Raw genomic sequence first — 13,995 nt, 5'->3', positions numbered from 1 at the left:
GAACTAGAACAGAACTAGAACAGAACTAGAACAGAACTAGAACAGAACTAGAACAGAACTAGAACAGAACTAGAACAGAACTAGAACAGAACTAAAACAGATCTAGAAAACAACTAGATCAGAACTAGAACAGAACTAACACAGAACTAGAACAAAATTAGAACAAAACTAGAACACAACTAGAACTGCTTGGTATACACATGTTTTACTATTAATTATTTGAACATATGACAGATTTATATTAGGGGGTATCACTTTCTATGTATAATAATTTTCTTTTAGAGGAAAGTATACTTAGTCATGTAGAACAAGAGTTATAACTGTTTTCTTGTTTTTTAATTATTTAAAATTATAGGTATACACCCTAATATAGACACCCTAATATACTAATATATATTGTGAAAAATTAAGAAAGGAAGAGAGCAGTGCTAAATACATATGTATGTAGTATATAAAATTGTAGTTTATTTTACACTTTAAATCCATAACTAAACACCATGTAGTATATAACAAATACCATAACCCAGGTAACATTTGCCTTAATACAAACAAAATTTTTTATACATAATTTAATTTTTAATGTTTGCTGGTATAAATTAAATACATAAAAGTATTACTATATGTTAGTAAATGTGTGTATTTCTAAGGAAAGTTAGTATACTATAGACAACTATTTTGTTTGAACATTATTTCACTTGTTTTAAATTATTTGCCTTCCCCTCTGTGGAACTTAACTCCTCCACAAAATGTAAAAATTTACAATTTTACAATTCTGCAAATGTTTACTTTATATGCAGTAACTAGCAGCAATGTCCAAATATTTATGCATTAGACGTAACAAATATGATGTGTATCTACAGCTATATCCGTTTCCGTTTGTTTAGAAGTACTGTTTATAAGTATAAGTGTGTGTTAAAGTATAAGAATACATGTGGTATTTCTTTTACAATATAAAATAAGCAGAGAATCAAACAGCATGTTTAAGTGAGTGTATACTCTGGCATTAAGACAAATTAATGGTGTTTGTATTACTTTAAGGATTACCAGACAATTTACCACCATTTAAGCTGTCAGTAAAGAAGAAGAGTGAGTATGAGTGTGTGTGAGATAGAGAGAGAAACAATATGTTGTATATAGTGTTTTAGCAGAGTATTTACAAACCAATCATTTAATTTTGTGTTGTCTTGATTTAACAAATAAATAATGTAATAAATCGTAATTAATGTAACATTTGAACTTTGACCAGAATGAAATAACAATGTGAAATAAAGGAAATATATTGTTAAAGTAAGAAAAACAATTATATCAGAAATGGAAGAGGAGGGTTTTAAATTAAAAAAAATAATCTTCTTCTTTATAAACTTTTGTTTAGACAAATGTTTAAAAATATAACTAAAGCAAATAAGTGTTACAATTTCATTTTCTTTTTTTGATCTTTGTCAAATGTGATTTATCACCGGCAATAAACATTATGGACGCTGTCTCCTCCGGGTATCATTATTTACAAATATCACACAGATGATGAATGATGATTTCTTTTTTATATTTGCCCTAAGCTTTCGTTACAATTGTTAGTTATAATTCTTTTTTTTTTCCTAAAATTGAGAAAAAAACATGTGTGAACTGTAAACACCCACATAGAAAAAAAAAACAATTCTTTTATTCCCTTGTGTTACACCTGACATATCTAGTGTTAACACTACGTTTCTTTTGTAATTTTTTATTTTACTTCTTATCTCTCAAATACGTCACTATATGATGTATTACAATGTTAAGATGAAAACAAATATTTATAGATAATTTTCTTGCAGACAACTCTTAACTGAATTTAATTTTCACACACACATACACAACTATTGAAGTGTTAACAAAACACTACAACCTTTCCAGCTGGTTATCAATCATAATGACAACAACAACAATATTAATTCAAACTACAACTAAAACAAATTTCTTATACAAAGTTAAGCTTATTAAAAGTTCTTATAAACCTTTTTTGTGTGTTTTTGGCAAATAAAGAAGTTTATTATAATAAATGGTTATACCAAAGTATCTCCCCCCCCCCGTTGAAAGTTTTGCATGCGTTTAAGAAGTTGTTGTGTAAAATAATTGATTGTGATCTTTTGGGCAGAATTATGTCAAAACTTTTTTTTTGGGGATTTAAATAGCTTTAATAAGAGATAATTATTTAATAATTTATTAGAATTTTTTGCAAAGCTAACTTTTTACTTTAAAATTTTAGAATTAAATTAATAAATATTTATGAAAAGCTTATCATGCAAATAGTGACAAAATGTCTAAATAAAATTTCAAAGGATTACTATCTCTCTAATAACAATGAAGTTTTTCCAAAAAGAAAATAATCAAATTAAAAGTGAACATGTCAAAAAGTAAGCATGAGCAAGCAGGTACAAGTAAACCAGTGATTGGCATACAAAGACACCAAGTTACGATAATAATAAACAACAATTTAAAACATAGATTACATTTTAATTTTTTTTAATCAAGATCAAACTAATATTTTTAGAAGACATACAAGAAGAAGCCAAATGTTCTCTATGAGCCCACCACTGATATAAAGCATTTGTATAAAGTTGATATATATCTTGTTATTTTAGAGAAATACAAACAATGTATATATGTTATTCATAAACATTCATGAAAGATTTATAGAACAAATTTTGTATGAAAATTTGATTTATAAACCTATGATAAAATTTTATGAATTAGTTTCTAAACGTCTGCTGTGTAAACTTTAAAAGTTTTTTTTGGCCTCAAACACAAAAACTACATTGTTAAAGAAAAATTAAAAAAAAGTTTATTTAAAGATGATCTTTAAGTTCTAGAGTGTATAAATGTAAAATATTTGTTAGTTGTCTAAAGGCTTGGTAGCAAAAGGACTTTATTGTTAGCTTAAATATTGAAATTGGAAATTTTGTATTTATTTTTGTCTTCATAACTAAATTACACCTTATTTTTTTCGAAAATTGTTTACTTTATTGATTGGTATTTCTTCTTCACTTAACATGCAATAACAAAAAGTATTTATTATTTAAAACAACAAAGATGAGAGTATTTACTTTTTGCCAGAGAAATAGAAACAGAAACAGGTCAAGTCATGTTAGAAAAGGAAAACGCTTCAAGTTTAATCATTAAATAGAATTTTTATAACTTATAGACCTTTTTGAAGGGTTTTTTTTCCTATGAATTACTTAAGAATCTTGAAAGAAAATAAAAATAGTAAATGAAAATGAAAATACACTAGGCATTGGTTTTTGTAGAACTAAAAGAACCGCAATTGTTAGTAAATAAAGGAATTTTTGTGAAAGGCAAAAGTTTATTTTAACAAAACAGGGTGTTAAAATAAAATGAATGAATTCTATAAAAAAGGAAATTATATAAATAACTTTCAAAAATACCCTGTACATATTTGTTTCCTCTATTCTTTAAAGAAAAAATTTCATTTATGCATCAATCTTTTACTACCTGCCATAACAATATGTTCACTTTATATGCAACAATAACAACTGGCAATAGCAACAAAATTTCGCAACAACTACAACAGCAATTGAGGGTAAACAATCAATACTTTTAAACCTCAAAACAGTGAGTGACTTTGTGGCAAAAGTTTTCCCTCTTATTATTTTTTATGTTTTTGTTGCATGTATATACATATATGAGTGAATACACACACACACTCATACATACACATCGCTATATTGTTAAAAATTTTGCAAAAACCAAACAAATAGCAACAACAACTACTACAATAAGCCATGAATGAAAACAGTTTTTGAAAAGTAGTTTTTTATTATTTTTTCATATCTACCGTTATTGTTAGTTATTCTGGTTGATGGTTTATGCACGTTCCCTCTTCTTCCTCTCTAGTCTTAACTAACTAACTATTCTTTCATTTGCACAAAATATGACAGGCAAATAGTTAAACACATACACCTATACATTCAAAACTATAAACCAAAAACAGCAAAAATATTTTTTTTGTCAAAGTATGGGTGAATGAGTGAGCATATTGTATGATTGTATGCGAGAAACAGCCCTTTAGCTAAAAATACATCGTTTTCATTTTCGTATTTGTGTAAGTTTTTTAATTTCTTTTTTTTTCAATTTCAATGTGGTTGTGTCGCACAAAACAATTTCACATGTATATGTAAATTTTCTAATAGTAGTTGTAGATGTTATCATGTAAATTTGAGAAGGCTGTGATTTTACCGAACTAACTAGGTGTTCAGTCCTTTGTGTCCTTATTTAGTGAAAGCAGACTACTTTTTAAAGGTTTTAAATAACTTCCCTATAGATTACTTGGGGCGTCTAAAGTAAAGTTTGACTTTTCTGGGTCTGGGGCTTAAAACTGCAGGGAGCTTGAAAACTAACACAAAACCGTTATTACAACTAAAATATCATATGTATCTTTTTATTTACGTGCTTTAGTTGGCGACGCTGACAAAATGACAAAAAAAAAACTAAATTATTCCCCCGCTGAGCTTAAAATTTGTTAAACTATGTTTTTATATACGTACATTAGAGTGTTCGGAGGAACTGCCTTTTTAAGAATCAAATCACTCAATAGCTTTATATGTATAAATGTTCTAAACTTAAGAAAAATAAACAAATCTAAAGAAATCAAGCAATAAAAACTTTGATATCTGTAGAATACGTTTAAAAATTTTTTTAGAAATATTTTCAATATGGTTCTCAAAAGTTCAATTATTTTGAACTGATTAAGGGGAATTCTTTTAAGTAAAAATAGGATTTCTTTTAAGTAAAAATAAGTTTTTTTTTCCCTTATGAGTATATTACTTAATTCGCTCTACTTAAGAGCTATTCTTAGTAAAATGTGGTCTATGGGACAACCTAATTTACATACCTTTTTTTGAACATTTTTATGCTAAAAGAGAAGGGAGAAGATTTTTCTATTTAAGCTGTAAATATGAAATAGTTAAGTTTCTGACACTTAGACAGGGGAATTTGTAAATTCTTAAAAATATTAAAAGATTTTTTGTTTAAAATTTTATACATTTTCTCGATGGCGTTATTTAAAAAATTTAAATATTTTTAATGTTTTAATACTACAAAAGAGAGTAAAAGTAAAAGTTTTTCTGAAATGTTCAGCAATTTTGTTCTTTTTTTGGATTTTTTATCAAAATTTTACTCAATGAACTGTAAGACATAGAGACTACTGAACTCAAACCACTAAATGGCTTTAGAACACTGTTAGGCAAAGAGCTTTCTTACGACTGGCTTTAATTTTTAAATTTAAATAAAAAAAGGTTTTCAAAGTAAGCAGATATTTTGTTTAATTGAAATTTAATCATATTTGTTAATAAAAATTATTTTTTTACTTAAATTTAAAATCATACATGCAATCTATACATTAATTATCCAATTTCATGTCTTGTTAACTGATGTATGCCAGAGACTAAGACGACGAACTCTCTAACAATTTTTTGTTTTAATATTTAATTTATTATTTATTTCTGTTTAAAATAATTTGATACACGTGTTGTCAAGGCAGCTAACTAGCTCCTCGTCAAGTCTTTGGTACCAACAAACACATGTATTAAAACTTTATATTTTTTTCTCTATAGCAAATAAAAATAATTTTCTTATAATTTATCTATGAATATGATGGATTGATGGTTGTTGATGATAGGCAAGTGGGTGGGTTGTTAAGTAGGTTAAATCTAATGCATGATTGGTTTGTAATGATTATGGTTTGTTTTCATAAGTTTATATAATAATATTTGTAAAAATAGCAAAGTACTCAATAAACATATTAAATAGAAGAAACAACATATAATATGTCCTAGAGAAACTTTAATATATATAAAGTATTTCCTTTAAATTGGTTTTAGTTTCTGTTATTCTTAATATAAATTTTCCTGTTGGTAATTTTCCATAACTAAGTGACAAACTTAATAAATGTTTATATTTCTTTCTAACAAACAGTAAGTGATAGTCATGTGTATATTTTTATTACAATCAAAATAAACCAAAAAAAAAAAAAAAAAAATTATGCATAAACAATAATAACTTGGCCAAGAAAGCAAAAAAAAAAACGTATTTAACCGGAAACGGAAATTTATATGAAATGTATACAAATGTAAAAATATGTTACACATATACGAATCCCCTTTTGCTTCTCTAGTTATTAAAGAAAACGCCAAAAGAAAAAAATATATTACAAGAAATCTGTTTTTATTATATTAATGTTAAGGGAAAATATGATAAAATTAAACAATGACTGGCTGTATTTCATTAGAAAGAGAAAAAAGAAATAGAAATAATGAAATACAACGAAACTAGATCATGTTTATTTTTTCACCATTAAATATAGTTGAATGTTTACTATTATAATCAAATTTCTTAACAGCGAGCAAGAAAATATATATAAATAAAAATCATAATATAAATTTTGTGGTTCATATTACTAGTTTAACGCATAAAAAAGGTAAAATGTGTCATTTTCCCAGGAAAATATGTAATATGAATATGATAACATAAAAAAACATATTTATGTTATTTTATGTTTAATAAACCAAGTAAACCCTAAAGAAAGGCAAAAGATTTTAACACTTAACACAAAGTTTTATTTCACAGTTCTAATTTTTATTAAAAAAATATTATACTTTAAGTTGCCTTTTTTCATTATCCCCTTTTAAGCTTTATATAATTATAAATTTTGAAATTATTCTAAAACTGTTCATTATTTTAGTTAAACAAGTAGCTTTAGCCATGACAACTAGAAATTTGATAAGAGATGTAAATGCAGAACACACAAAAAAAAAAAGAAAAACCTCAAACTAAAATCTAAACTAATTACAAATTTAATTTATGCGGCAGAGATATTCATATAAACATACATACAGAATAGAAGAGAATCGTTTATTACCCCCTTAAGAGGGATTTCAATAAAATCCTATAACAAATTAATTCAATAAATTTGTGCAAATATGTGTTTAAATTGCAAAAATCACACACTCACATACACATTCCATAAATATTAAAAAAACAAATGCCAGAACAACAAAGCAGTAAAATACCATAAATACTAAAAATTTTACATTATAAATAAGAAACAAGTAAGCATGTTTCGTTGGTCATGGTCGAACTGTACAACTACTACAACCGTGAAGTTGTTTTAATAATAAAACACCTAAGTTGTTTATTTTCATAAACAAAACGATTTTGTTTATGAAAAAATGGAAAGGGAAAAGGATATACATGATCCTTTTCCTACATATGTTGGTGGAGAAATTTAGGTTTATAAGAAAGTTATTTCTGCAAAATTTCATTTTGAATTATTGGCCTTCCTGAAGGAGACTTTGTGTGGAATCTGGTGTCGTTCGTTAGTAGGTCCTGATCGTTAAATAAATCGTTTGTATGTGTAGCTAAGTTTTGACGGAATAGAACATTTAACATAATTATGAGCTCAAGCGTCCTATTATCTTGAAAATTGCGACTTGCAGCGTGCACCAAGTTCTACATGGACACACAGATGGGGAGACAGACAGTCGGAGAGATAAACCGACAGATGAAGAGGCAGACAGACAGACAGACAGACAGACAGACAGACATACATACAGACAGGCGGACAGACAGACAGACAGACAGACAGACATACATACAGACAGGCGGACAGACATACAGACTGACTGACAGACAGACAGGCAGACATACAGACTGACAAACAGACAAATAGAAAGATGGACAGACGTGCTGACACAGCTAAATCGATTCAGTAAGTGATTACTAAATAGTTGTAAGGAAGTTAGAAACATCAACACAAATGCATAAACAATGTATGATCAATATTTCTGGGTGTTAGAAACATCAGCACAAACCCATAACCATATCAACTTTGGCCGTTTAGGGTATATAAAAATAAATATGCACTGGTTTTTAGAGAATACTACTGTGAATTCTTCATATGCACTTTATATGCAATGACGTAGTAAATATGAAAATTAACCATAGTACACAAAGACAGATATTTCTTAGATACTTTACAAGGAGTCAAAGTATCTGCAAAAACTTTTTCAAAATATTTTTGGACGCCAAGATATTGGTTAATTTTCACTTTAATAGTTCCTAGCTTTTGGCCCTAAGTAATGCATAGAGTAGTTAATCAATAGCCTAAATGGGAATATAAGTTATTTAAAAAAACTTGGGGCTACAGTTATGGAACAAACCACTACTTTCCGAACTGCAGGAATAATATAAACATCTTTTATATTATAGCTTTTGTCGGTATGTATGAGTGTTAAATGTAAATGCAAGAGAGCAGTCTATATAAATTTCCTTTACTGCTAGATGTTTTATAGGTTTTCCGTTAGTTTTTTACTTCTTTCTTTTTCTTTCTTCATTTTTTTCTCTTTTACTAACAAACACATTCGAAAATTGTGTCAAAATTTTAAATATTCTAACACTATAATACAAACACATTTATGTATATTTGTGTACGTTAGTAGTTTAAAAGCTTATACATGTAGTTGTATTTTAAAGAGTAGTTTTTAATGTGTGTGTATGTATTTTCGTTTTTTTACATACTAATATTGCAAAGATGGCGTTAGGGGAGATATACTGTAAGAACGACGAATACGAAATAGTAATTTTTATGTTTATGTGTAAAAAATAAATGTTCATTTGTGTATAAATATCAAAGTAGCTTTGTTATTGTTGTTTGTTTGTGTATACAATTAGAAAATTTTATTGTCCGCAATATACTTGGAAATTAGGTAATAAAAATACAGAAATTTGCAACGAAAAAAAATAAAATAAATGCAAAAATATTTTTGTTGTGGAAAAAAAATAGGAATTTCAATAAGAATATAAAATATAAGAGCTTAGTATGAAATCATCTTTGGATAAAATTTAAAATAAACACAATTTTTTTTATAAATAATAAAAATTAGTTTTATATAACTATGATGCAGCTAAGAAATTTGGTATTTGAAATTATTAAATTTTATAAAAATAGAAAATAGAAAGTTTCAATTTTCAATTAAAATTTAAGTAAAATCCAAACTATGTCCCTCCTTCCGTCTGTTTGTCCGTCCGTCCAAATGACTGTTTGTCCGTCGGTGTATCCATGTAAAACTTGTGGGCTCTCCTAAGGTCGCAAAATCTATTACTTCCAATATTTCTCCTAACATCCATACAATTGTATCGTAACGTTATATCTCTAGTTTATTTCGGCTCAACATAGTTTTGTATAAGTCTTAATGTTATTGACGATATTTTTAAGCATAAGATGGACACATATAAAGTTTGCTTTAAAAATTGCATAAAGTTCAATAATTACATAATATTTATACCATTGACTTTATTTTTCCTTGTTTAATTTAGTTTTAAACAAACTTTAATTAGACCCTATCTTTTCTAAGAATTTGTTCCACAAAAACTTTAACTTAACTTTTAAAAATAAATTAAATTTAAATATTTCCTAAAATTTATGAAAAAAGAAATTTACTCAAAATAAAATATTTTCAAATGCTATAGAAATGTGTAAAACCTTTATGTTGTATAATAAATAATAAGAATTTTTCTTAAATATTTCTTAATATTTTCTTACCTAGAAAAATAGAAAATAAAATTATAAACTTAATAATTGCTTTTAACCTAATTTCATCTACACTTGATATTTACAGCAAATAAAAGAAAGAGAAGTACTGCCTCAATACTTTTTGCCTACTACTTCAAGTGTCGTTTTGAAGAAGGTTACGACGTTTGAAGTTTTCGTTTTTTTTTTTCAAAAGATTCCAACCAAATGCCTTCATATTCATACTAATGAAGCCAAGAGTAATACAAGTTTATATGTGTATGGAATAAATACTATAAAAGTTACAAAACCAACACAAATATGTATATGATAGGAGTAAAGGAGAGAGAGAGAGAAAAAAAACTAATTAACAATTTCAATTTTTAAGGTGGTATTTAACATGATTGTAAAATTATTACCAAGATTTTTACTTTGTTTACAAGACACATACACACATTTACTTTGTGGTATTTTGTTCTTATCAAAAATGTTGTGATCTTAATGTGTTCATCTTTTCATTCATTCATTCATTCATTCATTCATTCATTCATTAATTTAACAAAAACCAATTTAATATCTTACTACATCTATTCATACTCCTACATATTAATTTACACAATTTTGGTTTTTCTTAGATTTAGATTTTAGGGAAGAGATACATAATGACAGGGAGGTGTCATTGTTGTTGTGTTCTTTTTTTTTGTTAAAAATTGTAAAGCTTTATTATAAAGTTAGTTAATTAGATTGAGCAGCCATGGTGATAATGATTATTATTACAGTTTAGTTTCTTAAATTTTTTCTTCTTATATAACAGTTTAACTAAAAGTCTCAAAAATAATATTTAAACAGTAATAATTTCATGTTTTAATGAGAGCGTCAAAGAAGAAAATGAAAACATTAATTTATTTTTAACTTGATTTTTAATCAATATAAGTGTGATTTACCTACATATATACATACATCCTAACATCTATACATATTCATAAGAGTACTTACACTTGTACTTGGAAATGTAATTAAAAATAAATTAGATTTTTGTGTTTGAGATAATATCAGCTTTTAGTATTTTAAATCATAATTTATTAAAATTTATTTCATATTCGCAATGAGAGTTAAATAAATGAGATTTGCGTTTTGTCGATAAAGTAAACAAAAAAAATTAACATTTTCTTTGATCTTTCTTATGTTTTACAAAATGTAAATTATACAAAAAAAAATTCTAGCTAAAAATTTAATATTAACATGTGGCAGTATAATCAAGAGTATTACTTGGAGTTTGGATACATTGTAGAATAATAATGACAACAAGTTCCATAAAATACGATTTTAAGAAAATTTAATTTTAAATAAAATTTCTATGAAATTAGGTCTTTTGTATGATTTCGTGTAACTATTAAAAAGTTTAAAAACGGTATGAAAAGTAATGACTTTTTTAATATTTTTAAATAATTTAAATTTTTAACATTATGTAAACAATTGCCAAAAAGTAATTTTTATGACAAAACATTAATATTTGCAAAGAAAATTATGTTTTTTTTTATAATTTTTATCAAGTTTTTTACATAATTTACATTGTTGACATTATGTAAACAATTGCCCAAAAGTAATTTTTTTATTTTTTATTATAAAACTTTTATTTTTTTTATTATAAAACTTTAAAAGTCATGTAAAAAATTGTCTTTGTATATCACATTTCTTATTGTTTACATTATTGACATAATGTAAATAAATAAATTTTTGTTTCTAAATGAGATGTATTGACAAATAAGCTAATAAATAATGAAAGAAACAATATATTTTAATTGTTTACATTATTGACATTATGTAAATAATTCCAAAAATGTTAAATTTATAAAAAAGTTTAAAAATTTTATAAAAAAATGATGATTATAAGATTTTTACATAATTTACTTTCTGGACATTATGTAAAAAAGTTACCAAAAAGTAATTTTAATAATAAAAATGTACAAATTAAATACAAAATTGTGTTTTTATGTAATTTACTTATTGTTTACATTGCTAACAAAAAACCAATGATTTTATGGTATTTTTTACATTGTTGACATTATGTAAATAATTGTCAAAAAGTAATTTTTATTATAAGACTATACAATGTACAAAAATGTGTAACATTGTTGACATAGAAAAACTTTATGTAAAAGAATGATTTTATACATTGTTGACATTATGTAAACGTTTGTCAAAATGTAATGTTTTTTACAAATTTTTTAAAATTTATAAAATTATGTTTTTCTATTTATTCAATTGTTGAAATTAAGTAAACTATGAAAAAATTGCAATTAATTTTACGTTCATTTGTGTATTATCTACATTCGTAGATATGTTGTCTGACTCAAATTGATTTACTTGTGAAAAAAAAAAATCTTCCTATATTTTTTGTTGTTGTTGTTCGCTGTTTTAAATTTAATATTATTTTTCAATTTTAGTAAAAGGATATTTTTTTCCAACATTTTTAACATAAATAACTAACGAATTGTATTCCACACAGAAACACACACACACACACTCTCATACACTTTGACTGCCATTAACAATAAAAGTATTTATGTATTGTACACAGATGTATTGTCATATTTCAAAAAACAGAAAAACGAGTATTGTGGTAAAAACAATTTTATTTTACAGAAATGTATTATTACACTGCAAAAAAACAAGTTGTATTATGGTATAATACAAAATTTGAAAAATCTAATTGAAAAGTATTTAAAATATGTATATATGAATATTTTCTTATTCATATGTATCTATTGAAATTTTCATATTTTACTTAAGAATTTTTTTTCGGTGTTTGCACTCAAAGAAAAGTTAACTGAAGAGAATTTGTATCATATGGATATTTATGAAATGTGTAACTGTAGACAATATTGAAACATTAAATGGCGATACCTACACACAATATTTGTACACAGGACGAATGTATGTGATGATGTGCAACACCAGGATGACAATATTAAAAAGGAGTGTTGTGTATGATGGTGATGACAGCTACATTGATGATGTGTGATGTGTGGTGTTGTGGTCTATCTATGGAATTGTATTTTCAATTTTATGTTTTCATTTTTCTTTTTTCTTTTTTGCTGCAATTGTATTGATTTCAATACTGACATGCAGCAATGACAATTGATGGGTGTACGTACTACATTGCAGTTTGTGTGTATATACACATAGAGAAAGACACACTTTTAAAGTTTATTTGTAGAGTAATAAAGAATACAAAAATAGAGTTAATCTACTTGTTTTTATTTTTGTGGAAATGTTGAGCAGTTTATATATACATTTTATATGTATGTATGTTAATAAAATATGTGAAATATCTTTGTATTTAAACAAAGTTAGATTACGTTAATTGAAATTCTAAAAGTTTGAACTAAATTTAAAGGAATTTAAAAAACTATATACAAAACTGAGCAAAAAGAATTCCTAAACATTTTGTTATCTATATAAAATATAAAATGATATTGTAAAGTTATTTATACTATTTCTCATCTTAGCTAACGCTATGTAACTCGAAAACACTATAGTCCTGCAACCACATTTTTATGTGAAGGGCTTTTAATGTCAATATAATTCCTAACAGCTTTTGTGGTTATTATATTTGTACTCTTGCAATATCGTTTTACTGTAAATAACATAAATATGTATTTATTTTTTTTTGTTTCACTTTCCTTTGAACTATTAAAAATTCTAAGTACCTAAAATAAAACAGTAAAACCTCCATAATACAAATTGTAAAAGTAAGGAACAAAGTATTGACAAATCTTTAATTAACAAGAAAATTTTACTTAAACTGGACTTAGATTTGAGAAAAACATTTAAAGTTTATTTTACAAAGGTTCCACTGTTTGTTATTGTAAACTAAACACAAATTATTACAAAAAACTACTTTTTTCAAATTCTGGAAAATGTATAATTTATAAATTTTTAAAGAATTTTTTAATTAAAGTTCTATTTTGTTTGTGAAAACATTCTAAAGAATAACTTAATGGTTGTAAGTTAAAACAAACTAACTCTACTTATACACTAAAAACATTTTATTAATAACAATATATTGAATAATTTTCTTTTTATAAAAACGTATTTTTTTGTAGAAAGTAAACTTTTTGAATTAGAATATTATTGCTTACTACCATAGAATTTTGTTTTACTACTTCTATTAACTAATAACATAAAGACTATTTAATGAAGATTCTTTTTTTTTCCTTACTTTCCAGGAAATGGAATTTTTCTTTTGATATAGATTTTTTCCTAAAAACAAATATTTAATTAATTTGCTTTAGCAAATTGTCCAATGAAAATATTTGCCTTTAAATTATTCAGCAAACGTAAAAATTTAACAAAAAAAAAATCATATAAAACAAATTCAATGTGGTTGTGCCGTTTTGTCGTTGTGGCCAGGTTTGTGTGTTTAGCTAATA

At 25.4% G+C, this 13,995-nt stretch overlaps 1 protein-coding gene across 1 annotated transcript in view; it reads left to right on the top strand.

Annotated features, from left to right (window-relative positions):
• LOC111683756 (high affinity cGMP-specific 3',5'-cyclic phosphodiesterase 9A) overlaps positions 1–13,995 on the top strand; it is a 110,416-nt gene that overhangs the window by 49,106 nt on the left and 47,315 nt on the right. The gene's annotated exons all lie outside the window — the stretch shown is intronic.

This window comes from Lucilia cuprina, chromosome 3, assembly GCF_022045245.1.
Source record: "Lucilia cuprina isolate Lc7/37 chromosome 3, ASM2204524v1, whole genome shotgun sequence".
Classification (NCBI taxonomy): domain Eukaryota; kingdom Metazoa; phylum Arthropoda; class Insecta; order Diptera; family Calliphoridae; genus Lucilia; species Lucilia cuprina.
Note: the sequence above shows the minus strand (reverse complement) of the source record. Positions and strands in the feature narration are given on the sequence as shown.